At 48.6% G+C, this 16423-nt stretch overlaps 1 long non-coding RNA gene across 1 annotated transcript in view; it reads left to right on the top strand.

Annotated features, from left to right (window-relative positions):
- The first annotated feature begins 5220 nt into the window (after positions 1-5220).
- LOC310743489 overlaps positions 5221-16423 on the top strand; it is a 53115-nt gene continuing 41912 nt past the window's right edge. Inside the window, exon 1 of the long non-coding RNA XR_014539049.1 lies at positions 5221-5470. This is a non-coding gene — a long non-coding RNA (uncharacterized lncRNA). The remainder of the gene's footprint in view (positions 5471-16423) is intronic.

The following is a 16423-nucleotide window of genomic DNA, read 5'->3' as shown; positions in this document are numbered from 1 at the left end:
TGCCCCCCTTTTGGTTTTAAAATTTGGTAGTTTTCCTATAAGCGAACTTCATTTTCATGCTTCTTGTCTAGTTCTTTTAACAGCCGTTCCCAGCAAAGCCCTTCTGCTTTGCCTCATTGCACCACTTATTTGCTTGTCCCAACTCCACCCTTCTAGCACCAGTATGGGGTTTTGCCAAGAGAGACCTTTCAGCCGAATCTACTGAATGGTAAATGTTAAGTTGTGGGCGAACATATCAGACGACACAGCGATTCTTCAAACAGCTCCTGTTTATTCACAGGCTAGAACAGAACTGAACTGAAGGGTTCAGCCAGCCTGCTTATGTAGAGCTCCAGTACAACGTAACTGTAACACTTTCTGTAACTATCCAATCACTGAATGTCACTTTCAATCCCTTATTTGCATATGTGGACCTGAGTGAAAACTATCTACAGTATCCCCCTGCTGGCCCAGGGTGAGAACTTCAGTACATAACAGTAAAAGCTGAGAAGATAAAAGTTTATTAACCCAGGAGCACAACAAGAAAGACTTCTAAATGGTTAACTCCTGGGGATTTCAGTGTTCACTGATAAATGGTTGACAGTAATGATCCCCACTCAGAAATGAAAAGGAACGAGTTAATCAAAGTACCGTAAGTGGGGCAGGAGTCTGAACTGTTAGTGCTGACCCACTCAGATCGGTACCCAGGCAGTGATGGAGATGCAGCAAGAGCTTAGGCCTCTGCACGGTTTACCACATGAAGTAGGTGAGTACAGTGAGCGGACCTGTGCATTTACTGTAAACAAATTTAAATTTAAGGACTTGTTTAGAGCCACCCCCCCCCCAATGTGGAATGATGGCCTGGGACTCAACATTACCTGGGGAGCCTCCGCTTGTAGACATCATAATAAAGGTGGCCATGGTGTGGGGAGCCACACAACTTTGGAGTGGGGCTGGGCTGAATGTGGGGCCCTGCTGCCCCGACCACTGGGCTGACTCTCTTCATTCATTCAAGTAACTCATGAAGAGGACTTGCATCAGCATATGTGTTATTTCAAATATCTTGCTCTGCAATTGGATGCACCTGCCTTGTGCTGAGGGGGGGGGGGGAAGACAATAGGTCCCAGCATAGCCACTGCAGGATTGGCTCCAGTTTGGCGGTTTCTTTTTCTATATACAGGCAGCCCCCCTTTATGTGCATTCAAAATGTGCATGACTATGTATACATGCATCACACCCAACCTGGAAGTGACCCAGAAATGTCATAAAGACGTCACTGAAACGTCACTAAAAGGGCAGAATGGGGGTGGGGTGCGGCAGGGCTTTTTGCAGGTTTTTCAATGCGTTTCAATTATACACAATTTCACTAACATGCCTGGTGCCTGGGAATGTAACTCCCATGTGAATGGGGGGTTGCCTGTATTTCAACCAGGGCTGAGGCAAATAGCAAGATAGCAACTCCCTTTCCATAGATAAAAGCTGATCAGACCGGCAGTTGGGTTTTATTTCTGCACTGGTGACACCTGTATTTCATGTCCACCCCCCCTGCCTGAAGTGGCCTCCTCATTCTGCCTAATGGTAGGGCTGGCTCTAGTTTAGGAATGGGAAGAGGGAATCTGCATTAACAGGATCCTTGCCCCACCCCCAAAATTCCAGCTGGTTTCTTAAATATGAACTAGACTTTAGATTTTCATTACAACACACCAACAGACCATCCCAGAAAGCGTATTGTGTTTTCCCTCTTGTCTTAGTGAAGCTTTAGCAAAAAGTTTCTTGCGCAAAACAGTTGCGTCTTTGTTACTGGAAAAAAAGAAGTAGTGGAGTTAAGGAAACTTTGGCCATTTTAAAACGTCTTCATGGCTGCTTTGAACAGTACAAACTGGAAAGGAGTCAACTGTCAACTAAAGCCTAATGATAATGGTATGGCTTTTGCCGTTCATCTTTGACTATATATGGGAGTTGTTTCACATCTGGAAGGAATCAAGGACACATGCTTTCCTGGCAGCCTTGCAGCTGGGCCAGATCCCAGCTGCTCTGAAAGGAAGACTTTTCTGGAGGAAAGAGCAACAGCACCCCCTTGGCTGCCGAGCGTGGATCTGCAGCTGGTTTCGTAAGAGCAGGCAAGCTCTCAAGGGGTCTCTCGTTTCTCCAAAATTTTTCTGTGCATCAGAAAAACGGAATCACCGAAAGCAGCTACCTTTTAAGGATGGAACTGTGCATCTTTTCCACAGAAGCATTGTTTCCTGAGAAAAGCACTTCCCCCATCCAGAACTTAAATCCAACATTAACAGCATTAAAGAAATATGTTCTGTAAAGCAAGGGTGTTCATGTAGTGGCATTTTCACTTATATACTGATGGTAATAATTAAAGAAACATAGTTTCATGTTGCAAAATACATGAGATTGATGAAACAGAACTGACTTCTGGGGGGCTGGGGCTGCATGTGAAAAGGGAGTGGCAAGTCAAGAGGAAAGGAAACTTAAATGATGGTGTAGCCCACCCTTGTGGGGAGGAAAGTATTGCATGCTGGAATGAAAGACCAGAAGTCAAATGGAAAGATACATTCCATACTCAAGCGCCGCCGTTGAGGAAAGATGCAGGAAACAGCCCACCCTCCCAGGCATGACTAAGCCCTGTGAGCTTCACAAGGGGGTAGCAGGATGGATTTCAGGGCTGCAGCCAGGGCAGAGTGGTGATGTGCAGCCCAAGGACCCAAAGAGAAGAAGTGGGTGAGGCAGACGCAGCTTACTGTCCTCCCCCCCAAAAAAAACCCCCACAGACGAGTAGAAGCTCTTAACTTTTAAGTAAGAAATACTTAAAAGAAGGACAGGCTCAGCAGCAGACACAAGGCTCAGGAGTTCAAGAGCAGAACAAGAAGTTCAGAGCTGGGTGAGAGCAATGGAGATGCCCCAATAAGTCTCCGCTCCCTGCCCACCAAGTTTTCAAAGATGAGGCATGGTGCACTCGCTCACTAGACTCGCACACCTTACAGGGATGTCGGAATTGCAAATGTGTGCTCCTTCAGGGGGGTCCTCTTCTCACTTGCAAAGATAGCACCCCTAAAGAGTGAGCAGACTGCACCCTCCTATCTGGCGCCTGTTCAGCCATTGCCACCTCTGGCTCTGGCTCCCTTCTTGTCTGTTTCATGCAGGTGGGGCAGTAGGGGGGCATGACAAATGGCTTCCTGCTCCCTCTTCCCAGGCTATGGAAGTTGGAGTGGAAGGGAAGAGCCCTCCTTCTCAGGCTCTCACCATTCAGCTCCCCACCCCAACATTTCTTCCTCCTCCTGGGTCAGAGCCTGATTCTGACAGCGTCGTGGGGCTCATGATACTGACACCATTGAATTCCCTAGGTTTTTTTTTTTTTTAATAATTTTTATTAACTGGCCAATCACATCAAATTAAATCACATCACATAAATTCCAAATTACAAAGCCAAATTTTTAAATTTTGTTGGGGGAACCCATACTTCAAGATCCAAAGGGGGATTCAGATCATCTTCTTATTACTGCGTTAATGTCCAAATCAGTCCCAATCAGTCCAAACAAAATTCATAATTCTATCCAGTCTTATCTTGGTGTTTCCACATCATATCTTGTTCATATAATTTCTATTTTTCCTTTACGATCTCTTCTGTTAGTCTCCTTAAGCCGATAAGCAAAATAATAATCCTGTGTGGATTTCCCGCTCCTCCACTAAGTCCAGATGGTTTCCATATATCTCCTTCGTAGATAACATCGCTCTTTCCATCATAAATTTGGCATTTGTCGCTCTTAAGTCCCACCGAGAAGTTGATCCACGATATGTAAACAACTCTATTTCTCTCTTTCTCCTCCCAGACCCAAGAGCTCCAACAATGCCTCCCAAAATGGCAACGGCATTTTTAACTGCGTCATTCCAAAACTCTTAGCTTTCCAGCTTCATCTTGAAACATTGCTTTGGTTCGAAAGTTTATCTCCACACAGCCTTAAATCCTGAATTCCCTAGGTTTGTCTCATGATCCGCTGCTGGGGTCCAGAGGCATTCTGGGAAAATTAGGACGGTGGCTGCAGCATTTCTTTTTTTTAAAGAGACGTTTTTAAGGAGGCTGGCACCAACAGAGATGAACCCTCTGCTTCCCTTTGGAGATCCATCAGCATGCTTATTGGGTAGTAAGTTCCAGTTAACTCAATGCATCTTGTTGTTGTTTAGTCGTTTAATCGTGTCCGGCTCTTCGTGACCCCATGGACCAGAGCACGCCAGGCACTCCTGTCTTCCACTGCCTCCCGCAGTTTGGTCAGACTCATGCTGGTAGCTTCGAGAACACCGTCCAACCATCTCATCCTCTGTCGTCCCCTTCTCCTTCTGCCCTCAATCTTTCCCAACATCAGGGTCTTTTCCAGGGAGTCTTCTCTTCCCATGAGGTGGCCAAAATATTGGAGCCTCAGCTTCAGGATCTCTCCTTCCAGTGAGCACTCAGGGCTGATTTCCTTAAGAATAGATAGGTTTGATCTTCTTGCAGTCCATGGGACTCTCAAGAGTCTCCTCCAGCACCATAATTCAAAAGCATCAATTCTTCGGCGATCAGTCTTCTTTATGGTCCAGCTTTCACTGCATCTTACATCTGATTACCGGTAAATGTGCCTAGGAAGGACTGCAGTGTTAATCTCTCTCTCTCTCACACACACACAACACACAACCTGCTACTTCAGGTTAAGAACAGTTTCAGGTTAAGAACAGACCTCCAGAACGAATTAAGTACTTAACCCGAGGTATTTTCATTACTTCCGCCAGGGAGAGGTCAGGAAGTATTTGGGTATTAACTACACATGTTGACAGTGCCATTTGTTGATTCTCTCCGGAAAGTGCTGAGAGGGCAGCTGCTCCCCACAGTGGGAGAAAGGAACATGGCGAAGCCTCAGGGCTGGGGAGCTTGGAGTTGCTTGACAACTGCAACTCTTGCACGCCACACAGTGTGAGCCGTGAGGGATGGAGAGAGGACGCAACTACAAGGGGAAGAAATGGCCTGGTCCTCACAGTTGCCACATGTAATTGTTTACAGTCTTGTTCTCATAAGGAAAAGAAGGGAATGAGTCAAGGTCTGGGAAAGGGGGAGTGTGTTGGAGTCACACTCACTTCAGCCCTGTAGCCAAGGTGGGATTCATGGGTGCACCACAACATGGGCTTCCCCACCCACACCAGGAATTTGATTTGGAAAAATGTACAGTACTTTTGATTCGAGACCAAGCAGATGATGACTGTTAAGTTGTGGGTGAACATATCAGACGACACAGCAATTCTTCAAACAGCTCTTGTTTATTCACAGGCCAGAACAGAACTGAACTGAAGGGTTCAGCCAGCCTGCTCATATAGAGCTCCACTACAACGCAACTGTAACACTTTCTGTAACTATCCAATCACTGAACGTCACTTTCAATCCCTTATTTGCATATGTGGACCTGAGTTAAAACTATCTACAGTATCCCCCTGCTGGCCCAGGGTGAGAACTTCAGTACATAACAATGACAACCTTCATTCAAAGAACGACAACTTGTTTCAAGAGCAGGAGGAATTTCTTCTTCTGGGACAAAGGCAGGGTGAGTGCACAACAAGAGCCCTCCGAGGCGCAGGGGTGGGCTTCTGCTTCATTGCATGGGGAAAATGGGAAGGTGCTGCCGTGTGCATGGACAGTGCACCATGTGCTCCCCTGGCAAAGCCTTGCGCCTGCACCTTCCAGGCTCGGGGACTCTTGTGAGATCTCGCCAGAACCTGGGAGCTGCAGCCACTTCTCCTCCCTTCTCCGGAAGCACCACTTGGATTCTGCCGCCTGAGGCAGCTGCCTCAGTCTGGCCTCATGGACTGGCCAGCCCTGCCCAGAGGTCTCCTCACACAAGGCTTTCCCTGAGGGTGGTTGGATTTTTCATGAACACAACCACCCTATAATTACTTAGGTTATCCTGAAAAAGCAGCCCCCTGCCCTCTTCAAGAGTTAAATATAACAACTTTTTATTGTGGGTAGGCATTCAACTCCTTCCCTTAGCTTTGTTTTGTTTTTCAGTTTCAGCAGTTTTCTACCCAGCTAGCTATCAATTTAAATCAACCCATGGAAGCCATTTTGCATTATGGCATCCTCCCTCCATGGCAGCCATTTTGTGACTCTCACAAAATTCAAACTGTGCCCATTAGTCCAAAAGGGTTGGTGACCCCTGGTGTAAGCGATCATCTTGGGTTTGAGTTAATTCTAATTTCTTGCCATGGAAAGCATTTATTTATTTATTTATTTATTTATTTATTTATTTATTTATTTGCTTGCTTGCTTGCTTGCTTGCTAATTTAAAATAAACGTTTATTTTAATTCTAGTTAATTCTAATTTCTTGCCATGGAAAGCATTTATTTATTTATTTATTTATTTATTTATTTATTTATTTATTTGCTTGCTTGCTTGCTTGCTTGCTTGCTAATTTAAAATAAACGTTTATTTTATGTGAATCTTGCCCTCCTTCAAGCAGTTCAGAGTGGCCTTCCTGATTCTCTTCCCAAACATTTCACATTTCTTTTGTTTCTAGTCCCCTGCAGCCCCCACCCAATCTCACCTGGCCAAGTGGGCAGGACTTTGGCTTATTTTGAACCCACTGTGAAGATGACCAAACAGTTATAGCACGTGATCTGTGGAACTAGTGGTTCAAGCTCTATAGAGTGTTTTAGTGCACTATTGGTTTTGGAAGGGTTAATATTTTTCCAATTAACTCCTGTTGGCTCCTGGTTATATGGGACAAACCCCCAGACATCTGGTAATAATATATCTTTCATAGCTGTCTGCATTTGTGGGAAAGTTTGGCTCGATTTCCCAGAAAATAAGTGTCGTTTGGTGAAGGAATTTTTGCAGCAGAGGATGTAGCTCCAAACCTAAAAGAGTTCTGATGAGAAGAAAGAGCAGGGAGGAGAAAGCAAAGGACCCAGCAGTTCTCCCCCCGCCCACATTTCTGACTTCATAACAAAACAGCAAAACTGATTAACAAGTCTCCCTTTCCCTTATCCTGCAGATAAAATGTTTAGCGCGGCCACATTCCTTTGTACAAAGCTGCCTAGAGAAGAGCCTTCCCTTGCATTAATTCATGCTAACAGCAATGGGAATGTGCTCAGTGCGGATCCTGATGTGAAAAGCTACTGGAGTCTTACTACACGCTGTTATGTACTGAGTTGAATAGGATCCAAACTGCAGCAGTCTGATTGGTTCTAGAACAATAGGATTCAAAAGGCAGCAGTCTGGTTGGTCCTAGAACAATAGGATTCAGAATGCAGTAGTCTGATTGGTCCTAGAACAATGCAGCAGTATGATTGGTTGGCAGGAACCACCCAATCATGCTCCAGATAGAAGTGAATCCACAACCTGATTGGCTTACAGTAGAATTCCGGAATTAGCCAATCATGTGCAACCCATTGTGTAAATAATGTATATAAAGCAGATACCTTGAGGGGACTTTCATTCATTCCTCCTCACCACTATGAGCTGAATAAAGAGCATGAAATCACTTTGCGACTCTGAGTATATTTCACTGGCGACGAAGGTGGGATCCCGCTGAGCTGACTGCCACACACAGCACCGCAGCACCACCACCTGCCGCACCGCTGCCTCGCACCGTGTATCCAGGCTTCAGCTCCGGGACACAAGGAACTCAGAATGGCAACCGACAACAGCTTCTCACCGTTCAACCCAGCATCTGGAGACTGGGAAGCGTACGCCTCCCGTTTCACCTTCCTCCTAGAAGCCAAAGGGGTCACCGATGAAGAAGACGCCAAGAAGAGGGCAATATTCTTCAGCGTCTGCGGAGAGGAGACGTTTGAAATCGCCCGGGCTCTCCTTGCACCTGAAGACGTTGCTACTGTTCCATACAAAACAATAATGGAACAGCTGAAGGGGCACTTTTCGCCACAGCCCTCAGTGGTGGCTCGTCGAAATGCCTTCTACGCAAAGCGGCAAGCCCCTGGGGAAACCATAACTGGGTTTGTGACCTCTCTCCGCCAAGCTGCCCGGTTCTGCAACTTCTCAGAGCTGGAGAACATGCTTCGTGACCGCCTCGTCGGTGGCCTGAAGGATGAGAAGCTGCAACGACGCCTCTACGCTAAGAAGAACCTAACGTTCCAGGTTGCTCTGGAGGAGGCCCTGGCAACGGAAGCTGCCGAGAGGTCGACGCAAGAGGCACGGCCGAGCCAGCCGTCCCAACCGAGGGTCCACCACGAAGACCTCACCGACGACTCTGGATCCAACAGGGAGGAGGTGCACCGAGTACAGCAGCACACTCAAGCAGCCCACATACCACAGCTGCCTCGACGAGAAGGAGGGAACTGCGCAAGCTGTGGAGAAAGTCACGAGAGGAGGACCTGCCGTTTCCGCAACGCAGAGTGCAGGCAGTGCAGAAAATTGGGACACATCGCCCGGGTGTGTCGGGCTCGGCCCACCCGACGCCAGGCATCAGATGACCAATCCAAGGGCCCAACGCACCAAGGCAACTCGACGGAGCTCACGGACTTCCAGGTATACCAGTTGCCCCACCCCAACGTAGAGAAAATTTATGTAGAGGTACAGATAGAGGGGGCCCCATGCCGCATGGAGCTTGACACGGGTTCAACTCTATCCATAATCTCGGCAAGGACCTTAAGGAAACTGTGTCCTACTGGGGGTCCCAAACTCAGGCCGGCCCCATTCACCCTCCGGGACTTCCAGAAACGTAAGGTCCCCACAATGGGGGTGGGGACCTTCAGGGTGCAATACCGAGGGCGGATGCGGCAACTGGACTTGCTTGTGGTCAAGGGCCCCTACATTAGCTTACTGGGATTGGCATGGTTTGGACCACTGGGGCTAGCCGTCACCGGGGTGAACCACACTACCTTACAAGTGGACGTGGATGCCATATGCAAGGAATTTCCAGGGGTTTTCGATGGGAAATTGGGACAGTATACGGGCCCCCCCATTGCTCTACAGCTTGACCCCGCTGTACGACCGGTCAGGCTCAAAGCCCGCCGGGTCCCGTTTGCCCTGAAACCCCGTATAGACGAGGAATTGGACCGACTCGTGGAGCAAGGAGTGCTGGAGCCGGTGCCTAATGCCCCCTGGGAAACCCCAATCGTCACACCCGTCAAGCCTAATGGTTCGGTCCGCATCTGCGCAGACTACAAATGTACCATAAACAAGGCCCTCACGGCCCATGCATACCCAGTGCCAGTGGTCAGCCATGTCCTTGCTACCCTGGCTGGGTCGAAAATTTTTGGCAAGCTGGACCTGGCCCAAGCATATCAACAGCTGCCAGTAGATGAGGCCACAGCAGAGGCACAGACAATTGTGACTCACAGAGGAGCGTTCAGGGTAAAGCGGCTGCAATTCGGTGTCAGCGTGGCACCAGGCATATTCCAGAATCTAATGGACTCTCTCCTTAAAGGGATTCCTGGTGTCACCCCCTTCTTCGATGATGTGTTGATTGCCGGGCCCACACCCGAGGAGTTTGAGGACCGCCTCCGCACCGTTCTGCACCGTTTCCAGACGGCGGGTCTCAAGGTGAAGCGGGAAAAATGTCTACTAGGAGTGCCTCAGGTGGACTTTCTGGGATTTATGGTGGACGCAGAAGGGGTCCACCCGACTGGGGACAAGGTACGGGCCATTTGTGATGCCCCAGCGCCCAAGAACAAGACTGAACTTCAGGCCTTCTTGGGACTATTGAATTTTTACCATTCCTTCCTTCCCCACAAGGCGGCGGTAGCGGAGCCCCTACACAGACTCCTGGACAAGCGGGCCCCTTGGGTGTGGGGCCAGCGCCAGGAGGCCGCATTCCAGGCAGTCAAGGACTTGCTTGTCTCAAACTCGGTCTTGGCACACTTCGACGAGAGGCTGCCGGTGGTGCTAGCATGCGACGCCTCACCCTATGGCATTGGCGCTGTCCTGGGACACCAACTCCCGGATGGAAGAGAGATACCGGTGGCATACTTTTCCCAGACACTCAACGCAACCGAGCGGAACTACTCGCAAATCGACAAGGAGGGCCTGGCAATCGTGAAGGGAGTAAAAAAATTCCATGATTTCTTGTACGGGCGGCCCTTCACCGTGGTGACTGACCACAAGCCGTTGCTTGGCTTGTTTGCCCCCGAAAAGCAGACCCCCCAAGTGCTGTCTCCTCGTGTCCTCAGGTGGTCAATTTTCCTTGCCAGCTACCAGTATGCACTGATGCACCGCCCTGGGAAGGCGATGGGCCATGCGGACGCCCTCAGCAGGCTACCACTACCGGAAACAGGCCCCGACCCAGCACCTGCACAAGAGGTTATGAGCCTGGAGCTGCTTCCCGACCGCCCCATTCAGGCACAAGAAGTTGCACACCATTCCAAGAAAGATAGGGTCATCTCCCGGGTCCTGGACTGGGTGTGGAGGGGATGGCCCAGCAGCAGCCCCGGGCCAGAATTCGCCGGCTACGCAACCCGCAAACATGAACTGTCGGCCCACAAGGGGTGCCTGTTATGGGGAAGCAGGGTCGTTGTTCCCCAGCCCCTCCGCAAAAGGGTCCTCACAGCCCTACACGAGACACACCCAGGGGTAGTAAGAATGAAGGCCCTTGCCAGGAGTTATGTGTGGTGGCCGGGGATCGACGGAGAGATAGAGGCCTGGGTCAAACACTGCCAGGCCTGCCAAGAATCCCGCCCAGATCCCCCAAGGGCCCCAGTCCAGTCCTGGGAGTCCGCCCGAGCACCATGGTCACGCCTGCATGTGGACTTCGCTGGCCCCTTTCAGGGGAAAACATTCTTCATAGTGGTGGACTCCTACACCAAATGGCTGGAAGTCGCACTGGTACCGTCCACTTCTACGTCCGCAGCCATCCGGGTACTACGCAGGCTGTTTGCAACCCACGGGCTCCCTGACACTCTCGTCTCAGACAACGGGACTGCATTTACGTCAGGAGAATTCCAAACCTTCACAGCGCAGAACGCCATCCGCCACATCCGTTCGGCGCCATTCCACCCTGCCACCAATGGCCAAGCAGAACGCATGGTGCGGACCACCAAGGACACCCTTCGCCGCATGACGCAAGGGGATTGGGAGTACCGCCTTGCCACATTCCTTCTAGCACAGCACAGCACCCCCAGCTCAACGACTGGCCGGAGCCCCGCTGAACTACTAATGGGTCGGCGCCTTGCAATTAGATTGGACCGCCTTCACCCCGATAGAGCTCAGGATGAGGTAGTGGTGGGGGAAGGCAGGAACCCCCGGACCTTCAAGGCCCAGGACCCAGTGTACGCAAAGAATTTTGGGGCAGGCCCTGCATGGGTACCCGCCACAGTCACCAGGGTCACTGGCCCCGTGTCGTACGAGGTGCTAACAGATGGGGGGCAATGCTGGCGCCGCCACTGCGACCAGATACGGCGACGATTCCCGGGAGAAAACCAGGAGGAGGAGGACAGGTCAGAGGAGTCCCAAGGGAACAGTGGGGCAGTGCGGTCCATAGAGCAGCAGGGGCAAGCAGGAGAGGCAGAATCAGTAAATACAGAGAGGACCCGTGAGGCCGAAAGGACACCGGAACCAGAACCACGACTGAGCGAGCCGGTTGCGCCAGACCATACAGCCCCATCACAGCCAGCATCCTTGGAACACGAGCCAGAACCTGAACCCCGGACCAGGGAACACCCCAGGCCGCAACGCACACGTAGGCCGCCGGCGTACCTTGAGGACTATGAATGCAACCTCCCGGGCAGGACTGGAACTTAGAGGGGAGGGGTGTTATGTACTGAGTTGAATAGGATCCAAACTGCAGCAGTCTGATTGGTTCTAGAACAATAGGATTCAAAAGGCAGCAGTCTGGTTGGTCCTAGAACAATAGGATTCAGAATGCAGTAGTCTGATTGGTCCTAGAACAATGCAGCAGTATGATTGGTTGGCAGGAACCACCCAATCATGCTCCAGATAGAAGTGAATCCACAACCTGATTGGCTTACAGTAGAATTCCGGAATTAGCCAATCATGTGCAACCCATTGTGTAAATAATGTATATAAAGCAGATACCTTGAGGGGACTTTCATTCATTCCTCCTCACCACTATGAGCTGAATAAAGAGCATGAAATCACTTTGCGACTCTGAGTATATTTCAACGCAGTATCTGATTTTTGTAGTGCCTATTAATGCAACATGTTACACTAATGATGTGATTAGCAAACAGTTTGTGGGTTTAAAAAGAAATGATATACCAGACACCAATGAGAGCTTTTCACCTAAGGTTAATTGCCAGGGCAGAGAAATGATTTTCACGACTATTGCAGCTGGGGGGAGACAGAAAGCTTAAATCTCCCCACTCCAACAATTGACTGGATTGATTGCTTACTTGCTTTATTTAGATGTGTTTGACAGTGATAATAATAGGGAAACTTAGCTCAATTGGTCAGACTAGTGGTTGGTTTCACCCCCCATCCCCCCCCCGGCTGCAGTGATATCTTTTCCCAGGTGCTCACTTTCAAATGACACTGATGCCCTAGGTGGTGCTTTCTGCAAAAGAACCTCATAACTGATCTGGACTTGTGTCCATCTACAGGACTGGAAGAGGCTGCAAACATTTGCTCAGTCCAAGTTTCAGGGCCAAATGAAGAGAAAAGCTGAAATCTGGCACTGAGCCTGAGGCAAACGGGAGACACAAGCCCTGGACACATCAGAGGGCAGCCAGATGAGGGCCAAGGCAACAAGGGGCGTTGCACACATGGATTATTTTGCATTAAACAAATAGCAGGCGCTGTCTGAATAATACCCATGACTGCTCCCGTCTTGCTTAGCTTGCTCCTTAAAGAATATTTACAAGGAAGGCTAATGAAATACACCAGGGCTTGGATGGCAGAAGCTTGGAGAATTTATGGGTGCCGAGGGAACCAACCAAGGAGTTAGTTGCACAATGAAGTCTGATCTAGCCTGAGTCCCAGGGCTCCCCCTGGTGCAAACTATGTTCATGCCACTTTCTCTTAGTTGTGTCATCCAAGACTGAAAGCGTGTGACTGGAATTATACATGCAATAAAATGGAAATGATAGAATTTAGCATTAGAAATAATCAGTGCCAGAACTCTAAAAGGTAAAGGTATCCCTGACCGTTAGGTCGAGCCGCGGGCAACTCTGGGGTTGCGTGATCATCTTGCTCCACAGGCCGAGGGAGCCGGCGTTTGTCTGCAGACAGTTTTTCTGGGTCATGTGGCCAGCATGACTAAGCCGCTTCTGGACACAGAGGAATGGTGGTGGAAACCAGCTGGGGAACCCTCAAGGGAAGAAGGTTCAGAGCCCAAACATTGGTGGCGGGACAATGAAGAGGGGGAGTAGGAGAATGAAGACTGGGAGAGGGGGGTATCAGAAATGGAAGAGGTAACATGGTCTAGTGAGCTGGGCGAGTCTACGGCAGACAGAAGTCCAGAATCAGAGGCAGAAGCTGAAGCAGGAGAGTGGAAGGAGGCCAAGAGGCAGAGATGAGTCAGGCTGGCGAAGAGTCACACATGTCTCCCTCTGCTGCTGCGACAAGCTCCTCTCCACCCTTGTCTTGCAGAACCAGAAGAATCATGAAAAGGCCAGAGGAGAGATAAGCAACACACAGGCACAGTCTCCAGGTGCTGTGCTCATTAGGCCTGACACTCCTGTGCAGATCCTGTTTTTGCTAGTAAAGAATAAACTGCAACTTGCTTGTTGTGATTTACTGCTGGCTCACAGTTAGGCCATCAGGGGTAGCAAGCAATATTTTTCTATCTCATACCACAGCGGAGTCAGCAAGCGCAGCAGCCAAAACCTAGAGACCACATCAAATAATCACAGTGTTTTAACTGGAACCTGAGAGACATCATGGTCTGTGGTTGGGTACCCATTAAAGGCTTGTATTAAATCAGAAAATAAGAGGAGAGACCATCACTGACAAAGTAGCTGAACTTTTCCTTCCTAACCACTATTAATTTTCTATTCCTTTATCTGTGTCTGATCACTACCAGTTATGGTAGCTGTAGGAGTTTGCAAAAACTCTTTATTCAAAAATCTTTTACACCTTGCAGTTTTATTGTCAATCACAGAAGCCCACCATCAAAAACACTGCTATGCATGGAATGCAATATATATGTGTGATTCAGGTTGTAGTTGGGAGATGGAGAGGGGGCTCAAATATGGATACAAAAAAGCACATTACCTGCTCTTCCTACTGCAGACTTTGGGTTCTCAAATTTCAGCAGCACCCTGTGCAGTGTCAAAAAGTGGCACCCCCTGCTCTCACTTTCCATTCTACAGCATAGTTGCGGCGCCCCCTGTGGTGTCCCTGAGGCTCCGTGCTCAGTGCCTGTTGCGCTTCCACAGATCCGCCTCTGCTGTTTGTAACTGCATGTGGCCAATACATTCTCCCTCTTTCTTATGCCTCTGTTCTTAAGTGACTACAAAGTGTGGGCTGCGCTCTACTCTAGCTGTAACTGGTAGCATCCAGGAAGTAGACAAGTGGCAGGAAGTATCGAGTGGAAAGGCCCAAACTCTGTAAACACCAGAGGTCAAATCACACATTTCAGCCCTTGAGATTAATGGCTACAATTATTTTCTGCAAAGTTTATGCAAGAAGCAGCTGGAGGGGTGGCAATAAGGACTAAGGCTGTGGTCCAGGCAATATGGAGTTATTTTCTTTCCTCTTGTTGCATTTTTGCAATGCCTTGTCTGAAGTTGCTGTCCTCTCCATTAGTAAACAAATCTTTAGGCAGCTTGAAATGGCGGAGATGCATTTGTGTATCTCCATGGTCCTCAGTCCACTCCAGATGAGCTACACCGATTTGGGCACAAAATGATAACCACTCTCCAAATGGCACCCCCAAACCAGCTCGAGGTTTTCACAGCAGTGATGCTACAATATCATCACATGTTGTGGCTCAGCAGGCCTTAGAGTGTGACGCACTCATCCTTAGAGCATATAACTACCCTGTCTGAAGAAAGTGAGCCACACGAGATACAGGGTAATCCCATTACACTATGAGTGTCAGTACTAAGAGCAACAGATGTGAGAACATTTTAAGGGGAGTTTTCCATGTAGATTTTGGATTAAACTTGGCTCTGACCATGAAGTACATACAGTCCTACTTTCAGAGCGCCGGTGGAGAGGGCGGCCGTGGGCCAATTTCTGAGCACAAGTTCTGCCTCTCAGCTTTGCTCTGGAATCCTCTGCCACATCTGGTCAGAAGTAAACAAAAGCCAAAATGTTCAACTACTAAGTAAATTCTAAGAGAAACTCCACCCTCCTGAAACATAAGCTGGAAACTGAGCATCTTGAAAGAGGTAAAGGCCTCCAGGCTAATATGCTGGCTTGTGGTGAGGGTGGAGAAGCCAGTTTGTTGTGCTTTGTACGAAGGACATTCCCTGTTTGTCGACTTAGTTGCCTATATTCAGAATTAGACTCCATCTAAAAATAAATTATGGGTACAGAGTAGCCTGGTCCAGGCAGAAAACTGCTGGGTTAGTTCTGTCGGTAGAGCATGAGACTCTTAATCTCTGGATTATGGGTTCAAGACCCACGTTTGGCAAAAGATTCCTGAACTGCAAGGGGTTGGACTAGTTGACCACTCCAGCTCTGCAGTTCTGTGATATGTGTAAGGAGAAATTTCAATAGGATTAGACTAAAATTTGAAAATTGCTGTAGAAATGGAGAGAACTGAATTTAAGAGTGGAAAAATGAGAAATGGAGAGAACAAAAATTGACAGATACATGCATCTCTGGTTACAAAACCAGCCCAAAGTCCTAGTTTGCCCCGAGATAGTAAACCTGTGCCTATGTTTCGCTGTCCCGAGCTGTTGGTGTGGTGGAATCATGACTGGTTTTGCGTTTTCAGGTTATTATATGAGCAAAAAACTTCCCTGCACAAAAATTCTAAGTATTAAGGGGAATGTGTTCTGGCCTAGCATCGTATGCTAGTTTTATATATGAGAGGAAAGTTTCTGCATGGAGAAGCATTGAATGCGCTGTTTACTGTACAGTCTAATGTGGTACAGATCAAGCACAAATTTTACAACCTCAGTGAGAATTAGCCCCAAAGTTTTCACTGGTTTCCATCATGCCTCAAATAGAGCCTCAGATTAGGGCAACTTTTCTTTTGGTGGTTGGGGCTTTTGCATATTTTAATTTCTGCAGAATTAAACCTAGGAAATGTACCAAAACCTTAGTGGATTGGCTGGCTTTCCAGCTTGATGGAAATGCTAGTTAGAAGATAAATCATGCAGCTGTTGAGAATGGTCCTAAGTATTCAGAGGGCACATTTGTCCTTGTATGAATTCTCAGCATTGGTACCTTCAGGGGTCCAGTATAAGTGACTGCACATTTGGCAAGAGCATCATTCTGGGGACAGAGTGTTGCTCTGGCTTTCAGGCCTCTGGCAAACTTACAAGCCATAGGAACCCTGCCATTTGCAGATGCTCAAGCAGACACTTGCTTTTAATTTTCAGAGCATT

The sequence above is a fragment of the Podarcis filfolensis genome (assembly GCF_964270895.1).
Source record: "Podarcis filfolensis genome assembly, chromosome: 1".
In the NCBI taxonomy this organism is placed as follows: domain Eukaryota; kingdom Metazoa; phylum Chordata; class Lepidosauria; order Squamata; family Lacertidae; genus Podarcis; species Podarcis filfolensis.
The sequence above is the reverse complement of the archived record's forward strand: the minus strand, read 5'-3'. Positions and strand labels throughout refer to the sequence as shown.